This window comes from Adiantum capillus-veneris, chromosome 2, assembly GCF_014529385.1.
Source record: "Adiantum capillus-veneris isolate H3 chromosome 2, ASM1452938v2, whole genome shotgun sequence".
In the NCBI taxonomy this organism is placed as follows: domain Eukaryota; kingdom Viridiplantae; phylum Streptophyta; class Polypodiopsida; order Polypodiales; family Pteridaceae; genus Adiantum; species Adiantum capillus-veneris.
The window spans coordinates 101,309,800-101,336,740 of NC_140932.1; positions in this window are offsets into that span (position 1 = coordinate 101,309,800).

The following is a 26,941-nucleotide window of genomic DNA, read 5'->3' on the forward strand; positions in this document are numbered from 1 at the left end:
TTGCAACAACTGTGCCAGAAATTCCCCTTGAATGTGTGCACTCACTTTGACCATTCTTGGTTCTGCCTCTGTTCCTAAATTCAGCTCCTGAAGTTCATCCTTTTCTACCCTGCTAGATGCCCCAAACTTCTTTTCATAAATTTTCTCAGCCATATCCTTGGCCTCCTTTTCTTCCTGCTGAATCTGTTCCTTATCAGACATAGCATATTTCTGGTCCACCAACTGTAACAGTTCCTTACCCTGCACTGTCTGTCCTGGTGCTAAACCTGTATCTGGCTCATCCTGTTCCTTACCTTGCTGTAACATGCTTTCCACATCTACTTCAAACAGTTGGATTGGCCTTCAAGAACTCTTTCTCTTGGTCATCTGTGACCTCATCTGCAAAATTAATAGTCTAAGCAAACAGTGGTTTCTCACTTAATGGAACCATCTTCCTTCCCCTCATAGGTATGGTTACTTTCTTCTTCCCTTTCTTCAATATGACAACATTTTCTCCCCAGTCCTGTCTTACTTTAGCCAATCTGAACCAAGGCCTTCCTAACAGCATTTCATATGCAGCTGCTGAGTCTGACATTCTGAGTACAACAAAATTAACAAAAAAGGATAATCCTGACACCTGAATTTCCTGTGCTTTGAGAATTCCTAAAGGTTGTACCCTAGATTGGTCTGCCATTTTCACCTGAAAAGGTGCTAGAGCCAGAGCTCCCAACTCCATTCTTTTGTACACTGCCTCTGGTAAAATATTCACCCCAGAGCCTCCATCCAATAACACATCATCAAAATTTTCTCCAAGAAAATGTACCTTAATAACTGGTACCACAAAGTCCACATCTGCTGGATCAATTCTATTTGCTACTCCTGGAGACAACTGCCTGTCCATTGTGCCAAGTCCATTCAGGTTCTGCAGCTTTCTGAACAATCTGTCTTTGAAAGCTGGAACCAATTGCAACAACTGATCCAAAGATAATTGAAGAGGTGAGCTAATAAGTATTTCAAACCAGTCCTTATCCTGTTTATTCTCCACCTCCTTACTCCCATTATTCTGCTCTTGCTTCTCATTTGGGTCATCCTCAATATCCACCTACTTTGCCTGGTGTTTGGCAATCCTTTTTGTAACCTGGTCTCTTACCCCTTTTTGCTCCTTCCAATCCAAAGGTGCTTTATCCTTAGACCTCGTCACTGCCACAACTTCAACATGATCCTCCTGCACTCATTGGTTACAGTCACAAGCCCATTGATGTTCCTCTTCATTCCCTTGCTGCTCCTGTTCTTGGTCAGTATCTTGAATCTGCTCATCTTGAGAAAACACATCAAACAAGATTACATTTGCCTGAGCTGCTGGCTGATTTTGCTGCTGCTGTTGTTGCTGTTGCTGATTTCCATGTTGATTGGGCTGATTATATCTCACAATGGGCATTCCCCTTTCTTCCCTATGCTTCACCCATAAAGCACAATTGGGACCTACCCAGTGATCTGGTGCACCACAGTACACACAGGGTCTCCTATTATTATTGTTCTCCTGCTCTCTCCAAGGAGGTCTAGGAGGTCTTACCCTCTGAAATGGTGGTCTTCCCCTAAATGGTACTGCTTGATTTGCTCCAATTTCTGGTCTTCCTCTTCCTATGTTAGGTGCTGTCTGCCCTCTATTCTTTGGATTATACCAACAGCTAGCAGTGCTATGTCCATCCCTTTCACAAATGTGACAATACACTTTTTCTTTAGGTGCTACAATAGAATAACCAAACTTTTTAAGTTTGCCTACCAAATCTTGCTCAATGCTCTGCTTTTGCTTGACTTTCTTCTTCTTACTGCTCTGTTTCTTCTTTCTTTTTTCTGTTTCCTCATCACTGTCTGATGGTGAGTCTGAATCTGAGTTCCCACTGGAATCTGTGTCTTCAGATGCTTCATCTAAATCTGAGTCACTGTCTTCTTTTCCTTTTGCCTTGGTCATGCCAAGTCTCTTCCCCACCCTTGCAGCAGCAGTAACAAGGTCATCCAGACCTCCAGCAATATCAATGCTAGCTACTGCTCCCTTTAAGCTGCTTCTCAATCCTTTCAAAAAATAACCTGCTAACATTTCATTAGTGGGTCTTTCATTCCCCTGCAATCTTTCTACTAAAATTCTGAACTTCTGTGCATAGTCTTCAACCAGCATCTTATTTTGCTTAATGTCTCTGAGTTTTCTCAGGACATCAGTCGGAGTCTTCTCCTTTCTAAATCTCTACAGAAATTCCTACTTCAAAGCATTATAAGTAGCAAAATGTGCAATGCCATATTGGCTGAACCAACTCATGGACTTTCCTTCCAATGTGGCAGCAAACTGTTCCATCTTAACTCCATCAGCATACATCACCTGATAGCCACTTGCCTGCCACTTAGTTTCAAACTGTGCCACATGACAGTCAGCATCTTCCTTACTCCCTGCTCTAAACTTGGCTGCCTTGACCTTTGGGTTGGGTGGTGGTTGAACCATTGGAATGGGTTGTGGTGGTCTCCTAGGTCTTTGCCTGGTAGCCCCCTGAAGTGGGTCAAACTGGATCCTTCTCCTGGTGGTTCTTCCTGCCAGGAATAAAGGTCCAATAAATTGCCTCACTCTCTCTTCTCCTGCTGCTCCTGATCCTACCCCTCCTTGGTCTACAGGTTGCTGCCCCTGAGCATCGGGTGATTGCTGATTGTCATGATCATAGTTAAATGGATCAATGTTTCCAGCCTGTGCTTGAGCCCTTGTGTAGTACACTCTTCCTACTCTCCTGTCTCCCTCTGACATGCATCATTACTTGAAAATAAACATTAACCCAGCGGATCGCCAAATGTGTTGTGGGTTAGGTCAACACATGAACATCATGCACAACAAGAATGACAATCTACTCCACCATGCTTCATCAACAACAATTCAGGCACAGTAAACATGACTACTCAGAGAATATCAGAGTAAGCAGAGACAATACACTGAATAGTTGCTGCACTGCACCATCATCATCACATTCATATCAGAGAATAGATACCTCGTGCACAGATACATTCCCCACTTATATAGATAAATCCGACTTAACTACCCAGTTACAAGACATTCAGCAGACTGCAACTGAAAGACAGTTACATCCGACTTGGCAAAATACAGCTCAGTAAATATCCGATAATTCAAAATCCGACTTAGCTATTCAGAGTCAGTTTCTAACATGTGCCTCTCAACAGTGTCCCAATCAATTTCCTCCTTTGTCTCAGTTTTTGTCTCCTCCATGGCTTTTCTACCGGAACTGTGTCGACCACCCTTGCTGTCTTTGGCCCCATCATCCCTCTGTGTGCCTCAAGAACTTCTGGCCTTGCGTTTTCCCTCTTAGTTCTTCTCCTTCTGGACTGGCTGGAGTGCTGAGAGTCCTTAGCCTCAGCAGCATGACTTTGCTCCTCCTGAGCCTTTGTTTCAGTCTCCAGGTCCTTCTTGGGATTAGATTCATGTTCGGATTCCTTAGTAATAGGGTGAACGCGATGTGATGGTTTTCGACCATGACTGGTTTTGGGCACCATTCTTCAGCTGAAAATCCTAACTACGAGAAGAGTTTTCTGGTCAACAACCAACAGCTCTAACCACCATGATTGCCAAAATCAATTTGAAGATGATCTCTTCAGATAACTAATTCCAGTGTTAGGACTTAAAGCTAATGGTAAGTCATCACTTCAGTGAGTAGAACTAGAATAGAGACCAGAACTAGACTGAAATGGCTATCTGAACTGAATTAGTCAACCGATGGGATAGACAGACTAGACAACTAGAAAAGTGATTGCAATTTCAGATTCATATTCAGGATAATCAGTACAAGATGGAATGGTTTGAAGCTCGAATGATTACAGTAGTAAGGATTACAAGATTACATGCAAACAGATTGCTACTTTTCGACCACTTTTCGGGCCGTCCGACCGTAATATTTCGGCAAAAAGGAATATTTCAGTGGTTTTTGACAAGTGATTTTTATTTCCGGCGAGTGATTTTCCTTCATGCACAATGGCTTCTCCTCATAATGGGGTCCTTACAAATGTGCTTTTTTACCACATAAAATTACAAGGCGTAAATCAGGCTCCATACTTAACAATCTCCCACTTGGAGACTAATCTCCAAACCAAACCTGTGAGTGCTTTCCATCCTGGCTTCTTATCCTTGAATGTCAATTGAAGATGAGCAAAAGCTCAACTTCTCCTCATTGACCACCTTCATAAACATGTCTACAGGATTTTTACTTGTATGCACCTTTCCTAGCTTTAGTTGTCCCTCTTCCAAAAGAGTGCATATGAAGTGATATCTCACCTCAATGTGATTTTTCCTTGAATGAAAGGCTGAGTTCTTTGCAAGATGTATAGCACTTTGGCTATCATTGTACAAGACACAATTGTGTTGTTTGAATTCAAGCTCTTCTAAGAATCTGTGAAGCCACATAATTTCTTTGCTGGCCTCTATAATTGCTACATACTCTGCTTCCGTGGTAGAAAGTGAGACCACTTTCTGCAACTTTGAAGCCCAGCTTACTGTTGTGCCTCAAGCCATGAAGACATAGCCAGTAGTGCTCCTTCGAGTATCTTTGTCACCTGCCATATCTGCATCGACATACCCTTCTAGAAAAATATCAATTCCTCCAAAATACAAAGCATTTGTTGTTGTCCCTTTTAGATACCTAAGTATCTACTTCACAGCTTGCTAGTGTTCTTTACCTGGGTTACCCATGAACCTACTCACAACTCCCACTGCATGTGCAATATGTGGCCTTGTCCAGACCATAGCATACATTAGAGAACCTACCACTGCAGCATATGGAACTTTAGACATATAGGTTATCTCCTCTTGGGTCTTTGGCCACATATCCTTCGTTAGTTTAAAGTGACCAGCCATAGGTGTAGAAACTAGTTTTGCATTTTGCATTGCAAACCTTTATAGTACCTTCTTGATGTAATCCTCTTGAGATAGCTTTATTGTCTTCTTCGTCTTGTCCCTTGATATTTCATACCAAGTATCCTCTTTGCAGCACCTAAATCTTTTATTGAAAAAGATTTAGACAACTCCTCTTTTAGGTCTTTGATGTCCTACATGTTACCACTTGCAATCAGCATGTCATCAACATACAACATTAGGATGATGAACTTCCCATCTCCCAAATTCTTCATGTAGACGCAATGATTTGCGTTGCATCTCCTAAATCCATGATCTAACGTCCCTTGATTGAACTTCAAGTACCATTTTCTTGATGCTTTCTTTAATCCATACAATCTTTTCTTTAATCTGCAAACCGTTTTCTCCTTACCTTTACTTTATACCCCTTTGGTTCAAGCATGTAAATTTCCTCCTCTAAGTCACCATGAGGGAATGTCATATTTACATCCATTTGCTCAAGATTTAGATCATAAGTAGCCACAAGGCTTAAGACAAGCCTAATTGAGTTCATTTTTACAACAAAAGAAAATATTTCATTGAAGTCAATACCTTTCTTTTGAGCAGACCCTTTTACCACAATCCTAGACTTGTACCTTTTCTTCCCATCTTCTTCTTCCTTCAACTTGTACACCCATTTGTTTTGAAGTGCTCACTTACCTTTAGGCAACTCAATCAACTCCCATGTTTGGTTGCGATGTAGTGAGTCCATCTCCGCTTGCATGCTCTTCGTCCATTCTTCTTTGAATTCGTGTTGCATAGCTTCATTGTATGATTCCGTCCCTCTAGAATCTGAGATCAAGAGATGGCTGAAGGAAGGAACAAACCTTTCTGGAGGTCTACTTGCTCTTTTAGATCTTCAGGGAATATGTTGAGGCTCCTCATTTGGTTGACGTTGTTGCACATTGTCACCGTTTGCAGTCCTTGAGTCTTCACCATCCTCAAGCTCCACGTACTCATCACCTGTTTCTTTTGTTTGTTTTCTTTTCACTAATCTTTGTACATATTTTGTTTGTTAAAAATTACATCCCTACTCCTTAGGATTTGACCATCTTCAGGATTCCATAGGCGATACCCAAAGTCATCTTCTCCATAGCCAATGAAGAAACACTTTTTGGACTTTGCATCTAGACTTGATCTTACGCTTCTATCTATGTGCGTGAAAGCCTCACACCCAAACACTTTGAGAAATGCATAATTCACTGGTTTACCTGTCCATGCCTCTTTTGGAACTCCCCCATCCAATGCCGTTGACGGTGACCGGTTGATTAAGTACACAAACATACTTACAGCTTCCGCCCAAACCTCAAGCGGTAGGCCTGCATGTAGCCGCATGCTTTATGCTCGCTCCATGATTGTCCTGTTCATCCTTTCTAAAATCCCATTTTGTTGAGGTGTCCTTGGGGTTGTCCTTTGCCTTCAAATGCTATTGCTAGTACAAAACCTTTCAAAAGCTTGGCTGCAATATTCGCCTCCATTGTCGGATCTGAGGCATTTAACCTTGGTACCTATTTCATTCTCCACAAAGGCTTTCCATCTTTGAAATATGGAAATACATCAGACTTATTCTTCATGACATAAACCCATGTTTTTCTAGTCGCATCGCCTATGAATGTTACATAGTAGAATGAGCCACCAAGTGGTGGTGTACTTGCAGGACCCCAAACATCAGAATGAACCAAGTCAAGTTTTTCATTTTTTCTTTCATTTCTTGATTTTTGAAATTTTACCCTCTTTTGTTTACCATAAACACAATCTTCACAGAACTCTAAGTCCACTTCTTTCAAACCTGGTAGAAGCTTCTTTATTTGAAGGATTTGCATTCCTTTGGCACTCATATGCCCAAGCCGGTAGTGCCACACCGCATTGTCAACTTCTGTAGTTGTTGCACAAGCTAAAGGTAGTAAAGTGTACCGACCGTTTCTCCCTTGGCAACCACCAAAGATCTCTTTGAGATCTTCCACCATTTGTTTCCGAATGCAATGTTGTGACCTTCATTATCCAATTGTCCTGTAGAGATCAATTTTTTTTTGAAGAGAAGGAACATGATTAATATCTTTAAGCTCCCATTCATTTCCGTTAGCAGTTTCGACAAAAATTATACCTTTGCCGACAATCTCACAAGATTCATCATCTCCCAAGTATACATACCCAAAATTACCTTTGGTGTAGTCTTGAAAATGTTGCTCGTGTGGTGTTGCATGGAATGAAGCCTCGGAATCTACTATCCAGGAATTAGACACATTGTCTAATGAGAGAATTTGAGCATCTTGCTTTACTTTACTTACCACATTGGCCTCCAATGTTGGCTTGTTGTCTTCAGACTCAGTCTCCTTCTTGACGTGGACCTTCTTGCCGCAGTTCCAACATTCAAGAACTGACTTTGTGTGTGACTTTGTGTCTTGAGTGATCACGACCCTTTTGGTTTTTGAACCTCTCCTTAGGCCTTCCTCTTGTTTCCACTGATAGTGTAGCACTTGATGATTCGCCTGTGCTTCTCCTTCGTATTTCCTCGCTTAGGAGAACACCCACAGCATCATCAAACTTAAGAGTATTTGTGCCAGAAATAGAATTACTTACAACCATGACAACGCTGTCCCAACTATCCGGTAGAGATGATAGTATAAGGAGAGCTCGCACTTCATCATTGAAATTGATTTTCACCGATCGAAGTTGACTTATGTTTGTGTTAAAGTCATTTACGTGTTCTGCAACTAAACCATTCTCTACCATCTTTAGATTGAACAAGCGCTTCATAAGAAATACCTTTTTGGATGCCGATGGTTTCTCGTAGAAGTCGTTGAGTGACTTCATCAAGTCCTCCGTGGTCTTCATCTCCGAAACATTGAAGGCCACCGTTGATGCCAAGCATAACTGGATTGTTCCTAGTACCTTTCAATCAAGGACAATCCATGCTTCATTTGTCATTGTTGTGGGCTTCTTTGCAAGACCGCCTAGTGGCAAATAGAGATCCTTCTGGTAGAGATAGTCTTCAATCTGCATCTTCCAATGCTGGTAGTTTTTGCCTTTGAACTTCTCAATCTTGAGCTTCCCTTCCTCCGCCATAACTCCCACTCAATTCAGGGAATCCTTTCCTTGAGACAATTTAACTACGAGCAAAACTTTCTTTGATACCAATTGTTGTTAGGAAATATTACTTAGCTAAATAGATATTTGAGTAGATACTTAATGGAAAGAAATAGATTTCACACACCACAGATTATAGAGTAGAGAGAGAGAGAGAGTACACATGATATACGTGGTTTACCCAATGTGGGCTACGTCCACGGGAAAGCAACCACTCAATGGATTTAGTACTTCAAAACAAGTAGTAGTTTACAAAGGGATTATACCCTTAATAGAGCTCCCACCTTGCTTCACTCTCACCACCTCACACCCACCTTGTAGCATCAACTTCACACTATGAAATGTGTGTAGAAATGGCCACCTTTTATAGGCCAAAAGGGAGCCTACCCTCACTCATGAGAGGCAGCCATGTGTAGCCACCCTTGTGTAGATAAGTACAAATCCAACCCTCCAATCCGCCCATGTGTGGCCGCCCTTGAGAAGAAAAGTCCGCTTTTGAATTCAACTATCAGCCATTGAATTCGGCCATCAGCCACCGGCCATTGACTACCGTCCAACTGACCAACCGACCGGTCATTTTTCAACCACTTTCCGGCCGCCGTCCGGCCATAATACTCCGACGAAAAGGAATATTTATGTGGTTTACAACGAGTGATTTTTATTTCCGATGAGTGATTTTTCTTCATGCACGCACTACAACATAACATGAAGATATCGACGCATCATATATCGACGGCCATGCCTTTCCATGCATATATCGACGGAATTAGAGCACGTCGATATATGCATCGCAATGAGCGTCGCTATACGCGTGGAAAGACTTTATTTTCCACGCGTATATCGACGCAGTCACCCACGGTTATATCGACGCTCATTGCGACGCTAAAAAATTTGGAGGAAAAAAGGGAAACCCGCGTGTGCAGGGGCCATTTTCGCCTGCTCAAATCGTGGCCGAAACTTGATGTGCAGGTATTATGTCACTCTCCCCTCCCCAACTCCTCTCTCTCTCTCTCTCTCTGTCTCTACATCGTGTGTGTGTGTGTGTAGGAAAGAGAGAGAGAGAGAGAGAGAGAGAGAGAGAGAGAGAGAGAGAGAGAGTGGTGTGTGTGTGTAGGAAAGAGAGAGAGAGAGAGAGAGCGGTGTGTGTGTGTGCAGGAAAGAAAGAGAGAGAGAGAGATATATAGAGAGAGAGAGAGAAATGTGTGTGTGTGTAGGTAATCAAAGAGAGAGAGAGAGAGAGAGAGAGAGAGAGAGAGAGAGAGAATTAATGTATGCGCGTAGAAAATTAAAATTAAAGAGAGAACTGAAATGAAATGTTATATTAACGTCTTCGAAAGGCCAAAGAGACCTATGAGACAAGAAAGTTACAATGTGGTGGATCTGATACAAAGTCAGAGTAAAAAGATGACAAAATGACAAAATAAAATATTATGGAATCCTAAACTGCTGGGTGTGGACTAAATGGCTAAAACAGCTAGATGGGATAGGTAGATCATAGGAGATCCAGCTGTCATTGGCGGATCTCATCAATCTCCTCCATGGTCAATAGTCTGACGGGGCGTTGTGCATGTCGAGACAAAGTGACGTGGATCGTCTGATGCAGCCTATGACTTCATTTGACCAACTAAAAATACATTCGAAGCTCAACTCTCACCTTTATACATGAAAGTTCTTTAGGGAGCAACAACAGCGCCGTCGTTGCTCTTAGAGAAAAGCTTCCTCCTCAAAAAAGGTTGGGCGGGGGCATATAACAAGCCGTAGGTCAAATGGATAAAAGAAACGCCCAATATAAAAGTCATTTTTGAAGTCGGGTTGGGTTTTTCTACGGAAAAACGCAAACGGACTTCATAAACGGCTTCTACGTCGTAGGTCGAATCCGGTTGCGTTTTTCTATGGAAAAACGCAAACGGACTTCGAAAATGGCTTCTATGCCTACCGAAACCATCCGTAGTCCATTAGGTAGTCTTAAGGCAATGTCAAGAGCGTGTATGGCAAGCCGTAGGTCAAACGGACAGAAGAAATGTCAAATACACAAGCCGTAGGTCAAATCCGGTTGTGTTTTTCTACGGAAAAACCCAAACGGTCTTTGGAAACTGATTCTATGCCTACCAAAACCATCCGTAGTCCATAAGATAGTCTTTAGGCAATGTCAAGAGCGTGTATGGTAAGCTGTAGGTCAAACGGATAGAAGAAACGCTAAATACACAAGCCGTAAGTCAAATCTGATTGCGTTTTTCTACGGAAAAACGTGGACGGACTTCGGAAACTGATTCTACGCCTAGCGAAACCATCCGTAGTCCATTAAGTAGTCTTAAGGCAATGTCAAGACCGTGTATGGCAAGCCGTAGGTTAAACGGACAGAAGAAACGTCAAATACACAAGCCGTAGGTCAAATCCGGTTTCGTTTTTCTACGAAAAAACGCAAACGGACTTCGGAAATGGCTTCTATGCCTACTGAAACCATCCGTAGACGATAAGGTAGTCTTTAGGCAACGTCAAGAGCGCTTATGGCAAGCCGTAGGTCAAACAGATAGAAGAAATGCCAAATACACAAGTCGTAGGTCAAATCCGGTTACGTTTTTCTACGGAAAAACGCAAACGGACTTCGGAAATGGCTTCTATGTCTACCAAAACCATCCGTAGTTCATTAATTAGTATTAAATCAATGTCAAGAGCACATATGGCAAGCCGTAGATCAACCGGACAGAAGAAACACCAAATACACAAGCCATAGGTAAAATCCGGTTGCATTTTTTTACGGAAAAACGCAAACAGACTTCGAAAATGGCTTCTATGCCTACTGCAACCATCCGTAGTTCATTTAGTAGTTTGAAAGCAATGTCAAGAGTGCATATGGCAAGCCGTAGGTCAAACGGATAGAAGAAACACCAAATACACAAGCCGTAGGTCAAATCCGGTTGCGTTTTTCTACGAAAAAACGCAAACGGACTTCGGAAATGGCTTCTATGCCTACGAAAACCATCCATAGTTCATTTATTAGTCTTAAAGCAATGACAAGAGCGTGTATGGTAAGCCGTAGGTCAATGGATTTGAATTAACGTCAAATACACAAGTTGTAGGTCAAATCCGGTTGCGTTTTTGTACGGAAAAACGCAAAGGGATTTTTGAAATGGCTTTTATGCGTACTGAAACCATCCGTAGTCCATTAGGTAGTCTTAAAGAAACGTCAAGAGTGCATATGGCAATCCGTAGGTCAAACGGATAGAAGAAACGCCAAATACACAAGCCGTAGGTCAAATCCGATTGCGTTTTTCTACGGAAAAACGCAGACGGACTTCGGAAACTAACTCTATGCCTACCGAAACCAGCCGTAGTCCATTAGGTAGTCTTAAAGAAATTTCAAGAGTGCATTTTGCAAGCCATAGGTCAAACGGATAGAAGAAACGCCAAATACACAAGCCGTAGGTCAAATCCGGTTACGTTTTTCTACGGGAAAACGCAAACGGACTTCGAAAATGGCTTCTATGCCTACCAAAACCGTCCGTAGTCCATAAGATAGTCTTTAGGCAATGTCAAGAGCGTGTATGGCAAGCTGTAGGTCAAACAGATAGAAGAAACGCCAAATACACAAGCCGTAAGACAAATCTGATTGCGTTTTTCTACGAAAAAACGCGGACGGACTTCGGAAACTGATTCTACGCCTAGCAAAACCATCCGTAGTCCATTAAGTAGTATTAAGGAAATGTCAAAACCGTGTATGGAAAGCCGTAGGTTAAACGGACAGAAGAAACGTCAAATACACAAGCCGTAGGTCAAATCCGGTTTCGTTTTTCTACGAAAAAACGCAAACGGACTTCGGAAATGGCTTCTATGCCTACTTAAACCATCCGTAGACGATAAGGTAGTCTTTAGGCAATGTCAAGAGCGCTTATGGCAAGCCGTAGGTCAAACAGATAGAAGAAATGCCAAATACACAAGCCGTAGGTCGAATCCGGTTACGTTTTTCTACGGAAAAACGCAAACGGACTTCGAAAATGGCTTCTATGTCTACCAAAACCATCCGTAGTTCATTAATTAGTATTAAATCAATGTCAAGAGCACATATGGCAAGCCATAGATCAACCGGACAGAAGAAACACCAAATACACAAGCCATAGGTAAAATCCGGTTGCATTTTTCTACGGAAAAACGCAAACAGATTTCGACAATGGCTTCTATGCCTACTGCAACCATCCGTAGTTCATTTAGTAGTCTTAAAGAAATGTCAAGAGCGCATATGGCAAGCCGTAGGTCAAACGGATAGAAGAAACACCAAATACACAAGCCGTAGGTCAAATCCGGTTGCGTTTTTCTACGAAAAAACGCAAACGGACTTCGGAAATGGCTTCTATGCCTACGAAAACCATCCATAGTTCATTTAGTAGTCTTAAATCAATGACAAGAGTGTGTATGGTAAGCCGTAGGTCAATGGATTTGAATTAACGTCAAATACACAAGTCGTAGGTCAAATCCGATTGCGTTTTTGTACGGAAAAACGCAAAGGGATTTCGGAAATGGCTTTTATGCGTACTGAAACCATCCGTAGTCCATTAGGTAGTCTTAAAGCAATGTCAAGAGTGCATATGGCAATCCGTAGGTTAAACGGATAGAAGAAATGCCAAATACACAAGCCGTAGGTCAAATCCGATTGCGTTTTTCTACGGAAAAACGCAGACGGACTTCAGAAACTAATTCTATGCCTACCGAAACCAGCCGTAGTCCATTAGGTAGTCTTAAAGAAATGTCAAGAGTGTATTTTGCAAGCCATAGGTCAAACGGATAGAAGAAACGCCAAATACACAAGCCGTAGGTCAAATCCGGTTGCGTTTTTCTACGAGAAAACGCAAACGGACTTTGAAAATGGCTTCTATGCCTACCGCAACCATCCGTAGTTCATTTAGTAGTCTTAAAGCAATGTCAAGAGCGCATATGGAAAGCCGTAGGTCAAACGGATAGAAGAAACACCAAATACACAAGCCGTAGGTCAAATCCGGTTGCGTTTTTCTACGAAAAAACGCAAACGGACTTCGGAAATGGCTTCTATGCCTACGAAAACCATCCATAGTTCATTTAGTAGTCTTAAAGCAATGACAAGAGCGTGTATGGTAAGCCGTAGGTCAATGGATTTGAATTAACGTCAAATACACAAGTTGTAGGTCAAATCCGGTTGCGTTTTTGTACGGAAAAACGCAAAGGTATTTCGGAAATGGCTTTTATGCGTACTGAAACCATCCGTAGTCCATTAGGTAGTCTTAAAGCAATGTCAAGAGTGCATATGGAAATCCGTAGGTCAAACGGATAGAAGAAACGCCAAATACACAAGCCGTAGGTCAAATCCGATTGCGTTTTTCTACGGAAAAACGCAGACGGACTTCGGAAACTAACTCTATGCCTACCGAAACCAGCCGTAGTCCATTAGGTAGTCTTAAAGAAATATCAAGAGCGCATTTTGCAAGCCATAGGTCAAACGGATAGAAGAAACGCCAAATACACAAGCCGTAGGTCAAATCCGGTTACGTTTTTCTACGGGAAAACGCAAACGGACTTCGAAAATGGCTTCTATGCCTACAAAAACCATCCATAGATGATTAGGTAGTCTTTAGGCAATGTCAAGAGCGTGTATGGCAAGCCGTAGGTCAAACGAATAGAAGAAACGCTAAATACACAAGCCGTAAGTCAAATCCGATTGTGTTTTTCTATGAAAAAACGCGGACGAACTTCGGAAACTGATTCTATGCCTACCGAAACTATCCGTAGTCCATTAAGTAGTCTTAAGGAAATTTCCAGACCGTGTATGGTAAGCGTAGGTTAAACGGACAGAAGAAACATCAAATATACAAGCCGTAGGTCAAATCCGGTTGCGTTTTTCTTTGAAAAAACGCAAACAGACTTCGGAAATGGCTTCCATGCCTACTGAAACTATCCGTAGACGATTAGGTAGTCTTTAGGCAATGTCAAGAGCGCGTATGGAAAGCCGTAGGTCAAATGGATAGAAGAAACGCCAAATACACAAGCCGTAGGTCAAATCCGGTTGCGTTTTTCTACGGGAAAATGCAAACGGACTTCGGAAATGGCTTCTATGCCTACCGAAACCATCCGTAGTTCATTAAGTAGTCTTAAAGCAATGTCAAGAGAGCATATGGCAAGCCGTAGGTCCAACAGATAGAAGAAACGCCAAATACACAAGCCGTACGTCAAATCCGGTTGCGTTTTTCTACAGAAAAATGCAAACGGACTTCGAAAATGGCTTCTATGCCTACTGAAACCATCCGTAGTTCATTTAGTAGTCTTAAAGCAATGTCAAGAGCACGTATGACAAGCCGTAGGTCAAAAAGATAGAAGAAACGATTAGTTTCATGCAAAAGAGCAGGGCTAGTGCCAGAGACACGAATGAGAGCACTAGGAACCTAGATTACTGTGGTCTTGTGTCAGATATCCTGAAAGTAAGCTTTAAGCGGTTTGAGATGTTTTTGTTGGATGTGAAGTGATTCAAGGTGATTACTTCTGGTCGCAATGCAACGGTATGTAGAAATGGAAACAAACTTGTGCAAATAGATTCTACAAAGGTTTGGACAGATGCAAGCGACACATTTGCTCTCCTCGAACATTGTGAGCAAGTGGTCTTTGTACCGGACCCTCGAGAGCGACAGTGGTGGTTTGTGGTTCAGGTTGCTCCAAGAAATAAACAAGTATTTGAAGGGCAAGATCTCCTGGAGGAAAGTCAGTCAAACAACGTCCATACTACTATGACATTAGATGAGATGGACGAAGGTATGGCAGAGGAAGCTGACAGATATACGAGGGATGACGCAGACAAGCCAGAATTGACAGTTGTAGATGAAGATGCAATGGATGAAGACAATCTGCCAGAACAAGTTGGGACAGAGTTATGTTTGCAATTAGAGATAGACGATGAAGTGGTGCAAGATCTTATCGATGATGCCTCACTCGTCGAGGCCTAGGCCTGTAAGTGTTTGTGTGAAGACATTGATTTAAAATTATGCTTAAAGTTTATTTAAACAATTGTGTTCTGACACTTTATTTTACTTTCTTTGTGCAGGACTTTAGTATGGCAGACCAGTTTCCAGATCCCGCTTCTATGAGTACAGATGTATTCATGGGCTTCGTTACATGGATGACGCCTGCTCAGATGGCAGAGGCTTCTCAGTACTAGGTAGCCACAGACACGGGTACTACGCCTCCGGGCTTCACACCCGAGAGTCCGACGCCTAGGGGGGGGACACCTATGGGGGGGGGGGGGGGACGCCTATGGATACGAAGCCTGCTTCTCCCATCACGGCTGCTTCGACACCTAGGGGTGGGCAGAGGCGGGTACGTCCTCATCTCCACAGCACAGGCGCACTCACCGATCTCGGCGATCGTCAGGTGGAGGTGGTGGTTGCTGCGGAGGAGGGTCCAGAGATGATTCAACCCCTCCTCGCTTAAGACCCCCGTCCTACCAAGGCACACCTCTCGACACACCTCTTGGCACACCTCGGACACCTTGGGGGGCACACGATCCTAGTGCCTCCAAGCTCTATACTGTACGGCCAGATGGTTCTGTTGACATGGATAGAGTCGGGACTGAGATGAGACAGTGGATTCGCCAGCTCGCGGAGCTACAGTTTTCGACCAGCATTCTTGACGTCTTGGGATCAGCAGGAAAAGGACAAAGTCACTTACATAGTGGAGACCATCCTGAGAGAGTACCAGTCTGCTCCAGGTTCTGACGTTGTTCTGAGGAGGTGGATCAAGGGTATTGCATGGGACACCGTGAAACATCGACGAGATGCAGCTCGGAAGGCTTTCAGGACCGGCTCGTCGAAGCCTTCGGGCATCCCACACGAGATGTAGCTGCAGATCAGGGAGGATGAGAAGACAGCAGCGTGAGGCCACGCAGATACGACAGACGACCAGGGGGACATCTCATCTTGGCAGCGGAGGCTTCGACACCTTTCGCTATGAGTTTGTGAGTTTCTAATCCAATCTTAACTATGGCGTTTCTTAAAACGCGATGAATCATGTATTCTTATTACTCTGATTTTTGTATAAACACAAAATCTTGCGATGCATCGAGTCCCGACATGTCAGGAGGAGTCAAATGGATATCGCAGAGGTATCTATGAAGTATTGAATGATCTTGATGCTTCAGGAGAGCCCGTAGACAGGGCGGCCTTACAGTCTCGCTGATCGCTTGAGGGTAGACGTTAATATGTGTGAGTTGATTTAATTAAGTAAGTATATGTGAAGTAATATCAATACTAATTTTGTGAGTTGTCCTATGTGCAGGTTGTGACGCCTAGTCATCAATGGACCGGATTTCATATATATGCTTTGTGAGACACAGACACGCTTCTGTGTCTCCTTTTGTATAGACATATATATATAGTTATGATTATTGTTGAGACAGTTATTGTTTTCCTGACCCTGATGGTTATTGTCATTGTCATTGTATAGACATGGTTATTTCTCCTATTCTTGTATAGACATATATAGTTATGGTTCAGGTTTTGTTTATGGTTATGTTTAACTTTTTGGTTATGCTTATGGTTATTGTTAATTTTATTTCTGGTTATGATCAAAGTGGTTATATTTTTCGGTTATTGTTTTAAGTTATGGTTATGGTTCGTTATGGTCATTGGCCTTAAATCTCATGTGAGATCCTACATGGATAGCATGTAGGAGGCGTATACATGATTTTTTTTTTTTGAAAAGTTTATGTAAAAACGAAGGGAACTCTGCCGAAATTTCTGCGGAAGCAGGGTTGATTTTGGTGCTGCTCGCTTTATTGGGTAGAGGGCAGGAATTCTGGCTGTGGGTGGTGGCTGTGTCCATCTTTTCACTGGGCACAGGCCAGGCTACCTGCCCTCTGGCCAAGAATTGTTTTTTCTGTTATGGTCATCAATATCTGGGTCGCTATTTACGTCGATATCGGCATTGCAAATAAAGCCTTTCCACGCAGATATCGACAGGTTCACAGGGATGTTTTCTATTGACGCAGTGCGTCGATATATGCGTCGATGACAGATTTTTTTGTTGTAGTGATGATGGCTTCTCCTCATACTGGGGGCCTTACAAATGTTCTTTTTTACCACATAAAATTACAAGGGGTAAACCAGGATCCATACTTAACATTCTAGAGGTATCTTGATAGATCACACCAAGTGGGATGCCAACAACACTTTTGGATGGTCAGGATGTATGTAATAAACATCCTTGGTACCACCAACTAGCCCATAGTAGTAGCCCTCAACCAAATAGGAATTTGGAAAAATACAGTTGTCCCAAGAATCTCTTAGAGCTCGTGTTGTTTTGAATTTGTCCTTTGAGCACCTGAAGAGGTAGAAGTCACTGCCCTCTTTGTTTTTATTTGTGGCAAAGTTGTCACCTACACACAAAGCATCAATAATTGCATCATGATGTCCACCATACATATGAAAATTTGATCTTTATCATCACTTGACTGATCACTTTCTTGATCACTACCGTCCAAGGGTTCCATGGTGATGTACTACCAGTTTTTGATGTGTATGTTATTAAGGTAGTTCCTCCAACATTGCGACATAAAAAACTGGAAAAAACATGAGAGAGATCTATAGTGAACTGCACGCTTGTCCTTACTAAAGTCTCCGTTCACACGATGTAGTGAGTAAGAGCCTTCCACTCACTTACAATTCCATTTCCTCTCCCTCGTCACATCAACCGCTTTGACGTCCCAAAAAGTATGAGACACCTTTGACTAGGTGTTTTCATCATAAAATTTATGTTACAAGAAACTAACCACATCCTTGCCACACTTCGTGTGCCATGCTTCAGGTTCCAATTGCTCATGTGTCAAAGCCTTTTGAAAATTGCATTGGCCCCATCATGCTCTCCTTTGCCATGCCCCGATGCAAAGAAACTCCATAGCATCTCAATGTCAAACAAAGAGTAGTACCTAGATCAATGTCACGTCTCAAAGGATAGGGAAAAAAAATTGAAATCATGTTCAAGAGATCAAAGAATTTAGAATACCTTTACACAAAGCAAAATGACCTAGATGCCTTGAATTGAGCAACACATCCATCTGACTAGACCCAATCCCACTTCAAGGAGTTGAATCCTTGCTCTTGTATCCACACACTATGCAATTGCATGCAATGTTGCACAAACAATGTGTCTTGCTCTTTCTAATCAGAGATGTAAAATTGTATATACTTTAACACCCTGACAACCTCGTCTCAAACATAGGTGATGTGCACCAAGATTGTGACTTGTGATGCATTAATTGGATTTACTTTTTCTCCTTGAATGAGTAATTATTACGAAAGTCTACAATAGAGACTACCACGTCTCTATGAAACCTTTGAATGCATTCTTTGAATTACTAAAACTTCCACTTGGCAATAAAGTTGTGTCTGATGTAGGTGGTTAGATTCTTTTGCACATCTCATTTTCTTGATGTGTGAATATTGCATTTGGAATCTCCTATAAAGTTTCGCCTGTCCAATGACAAGCAAATCTCATCAAAACCTGTAGTGAAGAAAAAGTTAAAGTCATTGCAACTTGAACATGCTACCTAGCATGGTACTTTTCTAAACCTTTTGTTATGTACTAAAGTACTTAAGACACTAAAAATGGTTTTTTTGCAAAGTACCTAAGTCCCTGAAATTGATACTTTAATAAGTACCTCAAAGAGTACATCTAAGGTACCTATATACCTAGAGTTTGTATTTTGGAAGTACGTGTTGGTCTCATGATAGATTCCACCTCATCTCAAGGTACTTTTGAATATTTCAAGTATCCCAAGAGAGCCCATGAGTATGTATTTTCATGGATGTAAAGGATCTATGAGTTTACAATGGTGGTTTTGAACCACCATTAGGAGGACCCTAATAGAACTTATGAGTTTACATTGGTGCTTTTGAGCACCAACCACTTTGCCATGGTAGTATTAATAGCATCTACATGTTCAAGAATACCCTAATAGAACTTATGAGTTTATATTGGTGCTTTTGAGCACCAAAACTACTTTGTCATGGTAGTACTACTAGAATCTACATGTAGGTACTGTAGGTAACCTTCAAGCTAATATACTTCTACAAGGTACATGAAGCAAAATTGGTAGTGTTGAAGTACCTAGTCTATGCACTTTGGCCTAATGCACCCTTTGTTTCTTTTATGTATACTTGAAGTACTTGTTTGACCTCATGCTAGCTTCTACCCAGGGTGAAGGTATTCTTCATGTTTCCAAGTATTTAAGAAGATTCATGAGTATATACTGGTGAAGAGTTCGTATATACTATACCTATGGTGCTTGAAATGGTGATAGTAAACTATATTAGAGTTTATATTGGTGCTCTAAGAGTACCAAAAGATTTCCTTTTGGAGTGTACACACCTCTGGGGCTTCAAAGTCATTATTATACCTGATGTAACACTATACATATGTAGTAGCTACCTATATGCATGGTACCTATACTAGAGCATGCAAGAAAAATAAATAACTCGAGCACTTTGGGAGCATACCTCTGACTCACCAAGCAAATTTATTGGATGCTTTATGTAAGACTTTTGCCCCTAAAATTTTTGGCACACATGATTTTTGTTTGGAGACCCTCACGTCTCCGTTGCCTGATTTTGAAGTAAATTTTTCATCCTTGTCACACTGACTATTCTTTTAGGGATTCTGTGTAATCGAAAGATCTCTTTGATAAATAAACGGCTTATGTCTGATGCAGTGGAAGTTGTTTTCACAGGCATCAAATGAGACACTTTAGTCAGCATGTCCACTGCCACCATAATGGAGTCGTAACCCCCTTGAACGATAGGAAGGTCGGTTACAAAGTCCCTACTAATGAGTTCCCACTTCATTTGAGTAATTTCAAGAGGTTGAAGTTTTCCTGGCATCATTACTTGTTCAGCCTTAATCCTTTAACAGGAAAGACATTGTTTGATGTAGCAAAGTATATCCCCTTTCATTCCTGGCCAAAAATAGCTTTTCCTTATGGAATTAAGGGTCTTTGCATAGCAAGGATGGCCGACAAGACTGGAGCGTTGTGTCCTTCAGAAAATATTAACTCCTTTAATGTTGGATTCTTAGGAATGTAAAGCCGGTACTTATAATAGAGAAGCCCATCTTCCTGTTGGGCTTCATCAATAACCTGTTGTCGTTTAATCTTCCTTTGTTTGGATGCATGCATTATTTCTAGCAATTCATTGGTTAGCGGAAAATTATATTTCTTTAAACGACATGCACTAATCCAATTAGCCATTGTTTCACCATCTAGGGTGGACAATTTTTATTGCTCCACTTGGAGATACATCTTCAATGATAAACGGTCCGTTTCCCTTTTTCTTAAAATTGGGAATGTGTTGTTTAAGGGAATATACTAAAACTAAGTCCCCTTTCTTGAAGATTTTTGTGATTAAGTGAGAATCAAAAAATTGTTTTTGTTTCTGCTTTTATGCGTATATGTGAGCTACAACAGTTAGCATTTGCTCATCTAGCTTTTCTAAGTCTTCAAGTCTTTCTGAAAATTCATGTCCAGTCCTTTCAAGATTCTGTGCTACCCTATGTCGGCAATAGAAATTCTATTAGAAGTATGGCATCAAGACCATAAACAAGGTTAAAGGGTGTAGCATTTAAAGTTGTTTTGAATGAAACTCGATAAGCCCATAGAGCAACATGGAGATTCATTTCCCAGTCTGTCCTTCCTAAACTAACCACTTTAGTCAGCACCGAGATAATAATTTTTTTCGTATGCTCAGCTTGTCGGTTTGCTTGTGGATGATAGGGAGCTGATTTGTTATGGATGACCATAAACTCATTAAGCAAATACTCAATTACCTCATTGAGAAAATGAGTTTCCCGATCACTAATAATTTCTATTTGTAGTCCATATCTCGTGAATATATACTCATATAAGAATGCAGTAGTGGTTCTGGCATCATTCTTTTAAGTTGCTTTAGCCTCGGCCCACTTGGTCAAATAGTACGTAGCTACAATGATATATTGAGCTTGGGTTCTATAAGCAGGTGGTTGTATTGGTCCAACAAAATCTATACCCCATTTTGCAAAAGCTCTAGCCCCCATCATTGGTTTTAAGGGCATGCTATCTACATGTATTGGCATTTTTGCTCGTTGATAAGCATCACACCCTCGAACATATTCTTTGTCATCTGCAAAAACTATTGGCCACTATATGCATGGCATCAAGATTTCTCTTGCGATTGTCTCACTAGAAAAGTGACTTCCAGCTAATCCAACATGTGCTTGTTCTATAATCGGAATATACTATTCTCATTTTCAAAGAGACGCAAATGTTGATCTTTACCTCTCTGACATAATTAGTTTCCAATAAGAGCATAGTCTCTTGATTTAGTTTCTATTACTCTTTGACGATGTTTACTCATATTCTCAGAAAATGTTCCGCTTGATAAGTAAGTAGCTAGATAGTTACTCCACTTAGGAGCATGTGACATTTGAAACAATGTTACATGAGGTATGGGTGTTTGTTTTTGACATTGAGGACAACCCTTTACAAAAGATCTAACATCTCTCCTCATAGTCGGCCAAAACACTCCAAGTCTCCAGATTTGCTGCATAGTTTGGTCTTCCGCAGAGTGAAGTCCTACTATGGTAACATGTTCTTGACTTAGGTAGTGTTCTTTTTCTTCAAGATTAATCCATAGGAGCAATATCCCATCTTGATTTCTTTTGTATAGCCTACCAGCTAGTAATTGATACATAGACGATTGCTTGATTAATCTGATCATAATAGGAAGTGGTATTTGTGAATCCACTTGAGCTAATGTCATTAATGACACAATGTTTTTCGACCATCTAGGTATCATTTCCACGGATAATAAATAGGCATCTGGTAGATCATCGTCTACCCCTTTAGGTGATTCTCTTGAAACAATCCTTGACAAATGATCTGATCATTGATGTGTAGTGTCCTTTTTTTACAACCACAATGAAATCAAACTCGAGAAGAATGGTGGGTTCTACCATGTTCAATTGTTGGCTAGCATAATAAATAGGAAAGTCAATTTCCCGTCTCCTGGTTGAGCTAGTATACAACCAATAGCAAAATTGGAAGCATCTACATGTACGTTGTCGTGCTGTGGCACGTATATAGTGGGAACGGACATTAAACAATTTATCTTGTGACTTTTTGATGCATAAGTATACTTCATATAATACTCATATGCATAAATAAAAGCTTTATACCATACCTTAGTATTACCTTTGAAGTAATATAAATGTACATTACTATTAGAAAGTACCGCAAGAGAAGTATCAATGATTGTACCTCTTTGTGTCTGGGGGAAAAGCATTTGTATATTTCTTCTAATATCTGAGCTATACCCTACCATATATAAATTATTTTCTTCTTTTCAAATTTATTTAATAATATAACCCTTCAATAATGCATACCTTCTTAGATGCATACAAGAGGGAAGGGCCTACTACAAGACTTTATGAAAAGGAAGATCCAAAGCTTCTTGGACCATCCCAATTTGAAAATCCCGACCTAAGGGCGTGGAGAAAAGGCCAAAACCAAGTCAAGCTCTTTTAGTAGGCAAATTTTTCCTTTTGAAGCATGTCAATCCGAGTTGCAGGTAAAGACAATACAGTGGCAGATATGCTATCAAGGGCAAGGTATGAAGATGAGTCACAGATGATTGATGAGGGAGATGATGTGGGCACTAAGTTCTATTCCATCTCTCATGTCAAAGGTAACTATGTCTGCATGACTAATACACTTGAATTCTTCTTGAAAGATCTTTATGAAGGTGATTGGCTTCTTATTGGAAGCTATTTGAGTACTATAGCAAAACACGATGATTGGTCTGAACAAGAATTCAGGAGGATACGTAGGAAAGCATATGGGTACTTTTTGAGGGATGGTTACTTGTGGAAGCATCCTAAACAAAAGGGTGCTACACCACAATGGGTTATATGTAAAAAAGAGACTCAAGTAAAGATCATGCAAGAGTTTCATGAGAGTCTATGGGCTGGACACAGGGGTGTGTGGGAAACCTTCTCCAAGTTGAAAGAAAAATACTAGTGGAAGGGTATGTCTAAAGATGTATATCAATTTGTAGAGTCATGTATAACTTGTCAAATGTATTCAAATGTCCGACATCGTGATGGATTGCACCCTACATATCCACTATCCATGCACTATAAATGGGTTGTGGATCTAGTCACAATGCCTTTAGGACTCTCGCAGATGAGATACTTGGTTCTCGCATGAGAGGACCTAACTAATCAGGTTGAAGGAAGAGCATTAAGAGCTAAAACCATAGAAGCTGTGTGCAAATTCCTTTTTGATGAGGTGATTTGCCGTTATGGTTGTGTGGGAAAAATCACTGCAGATAGAGGTGAACTGGATGCTGAAGAAGCAAGGGAGTTCTTTTCTAGATTAGGAATTAAGCTTTCTCTTACTACAGCTTACAACCCTGAAGGCAATGGAAAGAGTGAAAGAGGGCATCCTCCTATCATCAAAGCTTTGGCCAAGCCTTGCGAAGGAAGAGTTGGTGAGTGGCCAAAACTGTTACCATATGCTTTATGGGCTGATCGTACAACACATAGCTCAGTAACTGGCTACATGCCTGCGGAGCTAATTTATGGTCAAAAGCCAGTGATGCCGATTGAAGATACAATTCCCACGTGGAATGTACTACCTTGGCAAGAGGGGCTTAGTAGGGATGATCTCCTTGCACTGCATATAAGGCAACTCGAGAGAAGACCTGGAGACATTGAAGCTGCAAAAGAGCGACTCAAAAATGCAAGTTTGAAAAACAAGGACTACTTTGATAAGCGACATCGACTCAGGAGCAAAGCAATTGACAAAGGTGACTGGGTTTTAGTGTATGATAGTAGCCTTGAGAACCAGCACACAGTCATGCGCAAGTTCTCAAAATGATGGTTTGGACCGTATTTTGTAAAGCATGTGCATGAAAATGCTACTTACAACTTGTCTAATCTAGATGGTACAGAAGTAAAGATTCCCATTGCGGAAAAAAGGATTAAAATGTTTAAGAGAAGAGGAGACAATGATCTAGAAGATTTTGATGAGGAACAAGAGCAAAACATAGGTGAAGATCAAATTGAACATGAAGCTCTAGAATCATCCACTGAAGAAGAAAGCAAGGAAGATGTACAAGAGGTATGATCTTACAAAGAGACAATGTGGCACATACCGGAGGATGTGCAAGTTTAGAGGGGGTGGATGGGTGAAAGCATGGAACGGTGGCTCAAATAGCTGTGTCCATGGACACCTACTATCAAAAAATTTGGCCTACAATTAGACATGAATTCACATAAAATTTCTATCATGATATATGTCAATGGATAGCTCTTAAAGAATAAAATGTAGAAGTGCAATCACTTATAAATTTTATTTAGTTTGTATTCTTTTTTCCACAAGATTGTTTTTGTGATATGCTATCTAATAGCTTAAATATCATTCCACCTATTCATGCTTTCACCCGGATGTCGTACTATGGCACGTATATAGTGGGAACGGGCATTAAACGATTTATCTTGTGACTTCTGATGCATAAGTATACTTCATATAATACTCATATGCATAAATAAAATCTTTCTACCATACCTTAGTATTACCTTTGAAGTAATATAAATGTACATTACTATTAGAAAGTACTGCAAGAGAAGTATCAATGATTGTGCCTCTTTTTGTCTGGGGGAAAAGCATTTGTATATTTCTTCTAATATCTCATCTATACCCTACCATATATAAATTATTTTCTTCTTTTCACATTTATTTAATAATATAACCCTTCAATAATGCATACCTTCTTGGATACATACAAGAGGGAAGGGCCTACTACTACAAGACTTTATGAAAAGGAAGATCCAAAGCTTCTTGGACCATCCCAATTTGAAAATCCCGACCTAAGGGCGTGGAGAAAAGGCCAAAACCAAGTCAAGCTCTTTTAGTAGGCCAATTTTTCCTTTTGAAACATGTCAATCCGAGTTACAGGTCAAAAGTTACAGGGAAACCAATGAAAAACCCTCTCAGAACTACACTGCAAGAAGAGATGGTAAATAAGTGAATCAAGTGAAAAGAGGTAATCTTGGTCTTTTTCCATAAAATAAGATATTTGGATGATAAAAGACATAATCATGTGAATGGGACACCTCAAAGATGCCTTGAAGGACAAGACACACAAGTTGGGACCCCCTGCTAGAGCCACACAAAAGATGCCTAGGTGGGGCCCATATACATCATGTACCCACATGGAGCCTCAACGACCAAAAATGATGAATTTCATGATATTTTGAGTCCTAATATACTCCATTTTAAGAAATATCCAAAGAACATTTGATTTGGGCTAACTCTTTAGCCTAATCAAGTGATTATGTAAAACATGGCTCCCTCACCTATAAAAAGGGCAACCTTCTGTTCATTGGGGGCAAGTTATGAGTGAGTGAGAATAGCTCAATTCCATAGTGACACACTCATCTTAGTGCCACACTTTCTCTTGAAGAAAGGTTGAAGTCTTGCCTCATCTTCTCTCTCCATTAAGGTGGTGGCGATTGCTCTCATGTAAGATATATGTTTCTAGTTTTATTTTCATTTGCATATCTAGTCCAATACTTGTCTCTAACTCTATCTCTATCTCTCATTATCTATCTTTAATACGACCACCACACTTAGATATATCTCTAATTCTATCTTACTCCTCCTTCGATCTCTCTTGTTGTGTCCTAATTGTTTCATTGGAAGGTATTCAAGCAGCAACCTTGTCAATGTAATGGGTACAACCTTCTTGCGGGAAACAATTACGTGCACAAGGTTAGTAACCATATCTTCATCTTCCACAAGCATCTCTCTCTCTTAAGGTTCTCATTCTCTTCCACAAACTCTAGAATCTCCTTGCTACAGGTACTTCTCTCCCCGCAGTATCCTTATTGCCTAAGGGCAACAATATGGCTTGGGAGAGAAACTCTCTTCTTCTTCTCCTTTCACTTCTTTCACACCTTTATCTTTGAACATACTAAGTATATCATTGATGAATAACCATAATCCACATAGAGGTAATTTCTTTCAATTCCATTCAATGCAATCTATTAGGGTCAAATTTGGATTAGTCGAAAGATTCACTTTCAGCAACGCATAGTGTTTCTATTTGATCCTGAAAGGCTCAACAAAATACTTTTCTCACCAGATCCCATCATACTACCTATTATTGACTATGACTTCTCTTTTGATGTGAATGTGGTTATTTTATTATGAATCAAGAGGATTTGTACTCACAACTAATCCCAATCGCTAGAAAAAATATATACATTATAGTAAGCACAAAGCTACAGTTCCAAAGAGCAATCCGCAGCTTATTTGGACAACAAAGATTAAATATCATTAACTCATCCATTAACCCTTTTATCCTACCCATGATACGATATGATCGTAATGTGGATGTTTTCATTTTTGTTTTGTTCTGACTATCTTTCATGAGTTCTCTCCATCACGTGTGTGTTTGTAAGGAAAAGTGAGCGGCTTCTTTGGCTACATTTCTTCTTTAGCTCTAGAAGCTATGTTATCTACATCTTAGCTCCTTCTCATAACCCTTGAGCTTCCTCACAAACTCTCACAGCAAGAGGCCCAGTGCCTTCGTGGCAAGACCGCCTACTTCTTGACAACGTGCAATACCTTATTCCAATTTGGTGCTTTCAATATTGGAGATAAGGTGAGAGCTTGCTTAAGCTTCATGAAGGATTCTTCACATGCCTCGGTCCATTCAAAGTGTGTAGTCAAGCTATACATGGGTTTAGCAATTATAGCGTTCATGTAGATGAATCGTCGGTAATATCCACAATGCCCCATGAAGGCTTGTATCCTCTCGATTTTGTTGGTCTAGCAAATCAGCAATGACATGAATCTTCTCAATATTAGTAGCTATTCCCTTTTAGACACTATAT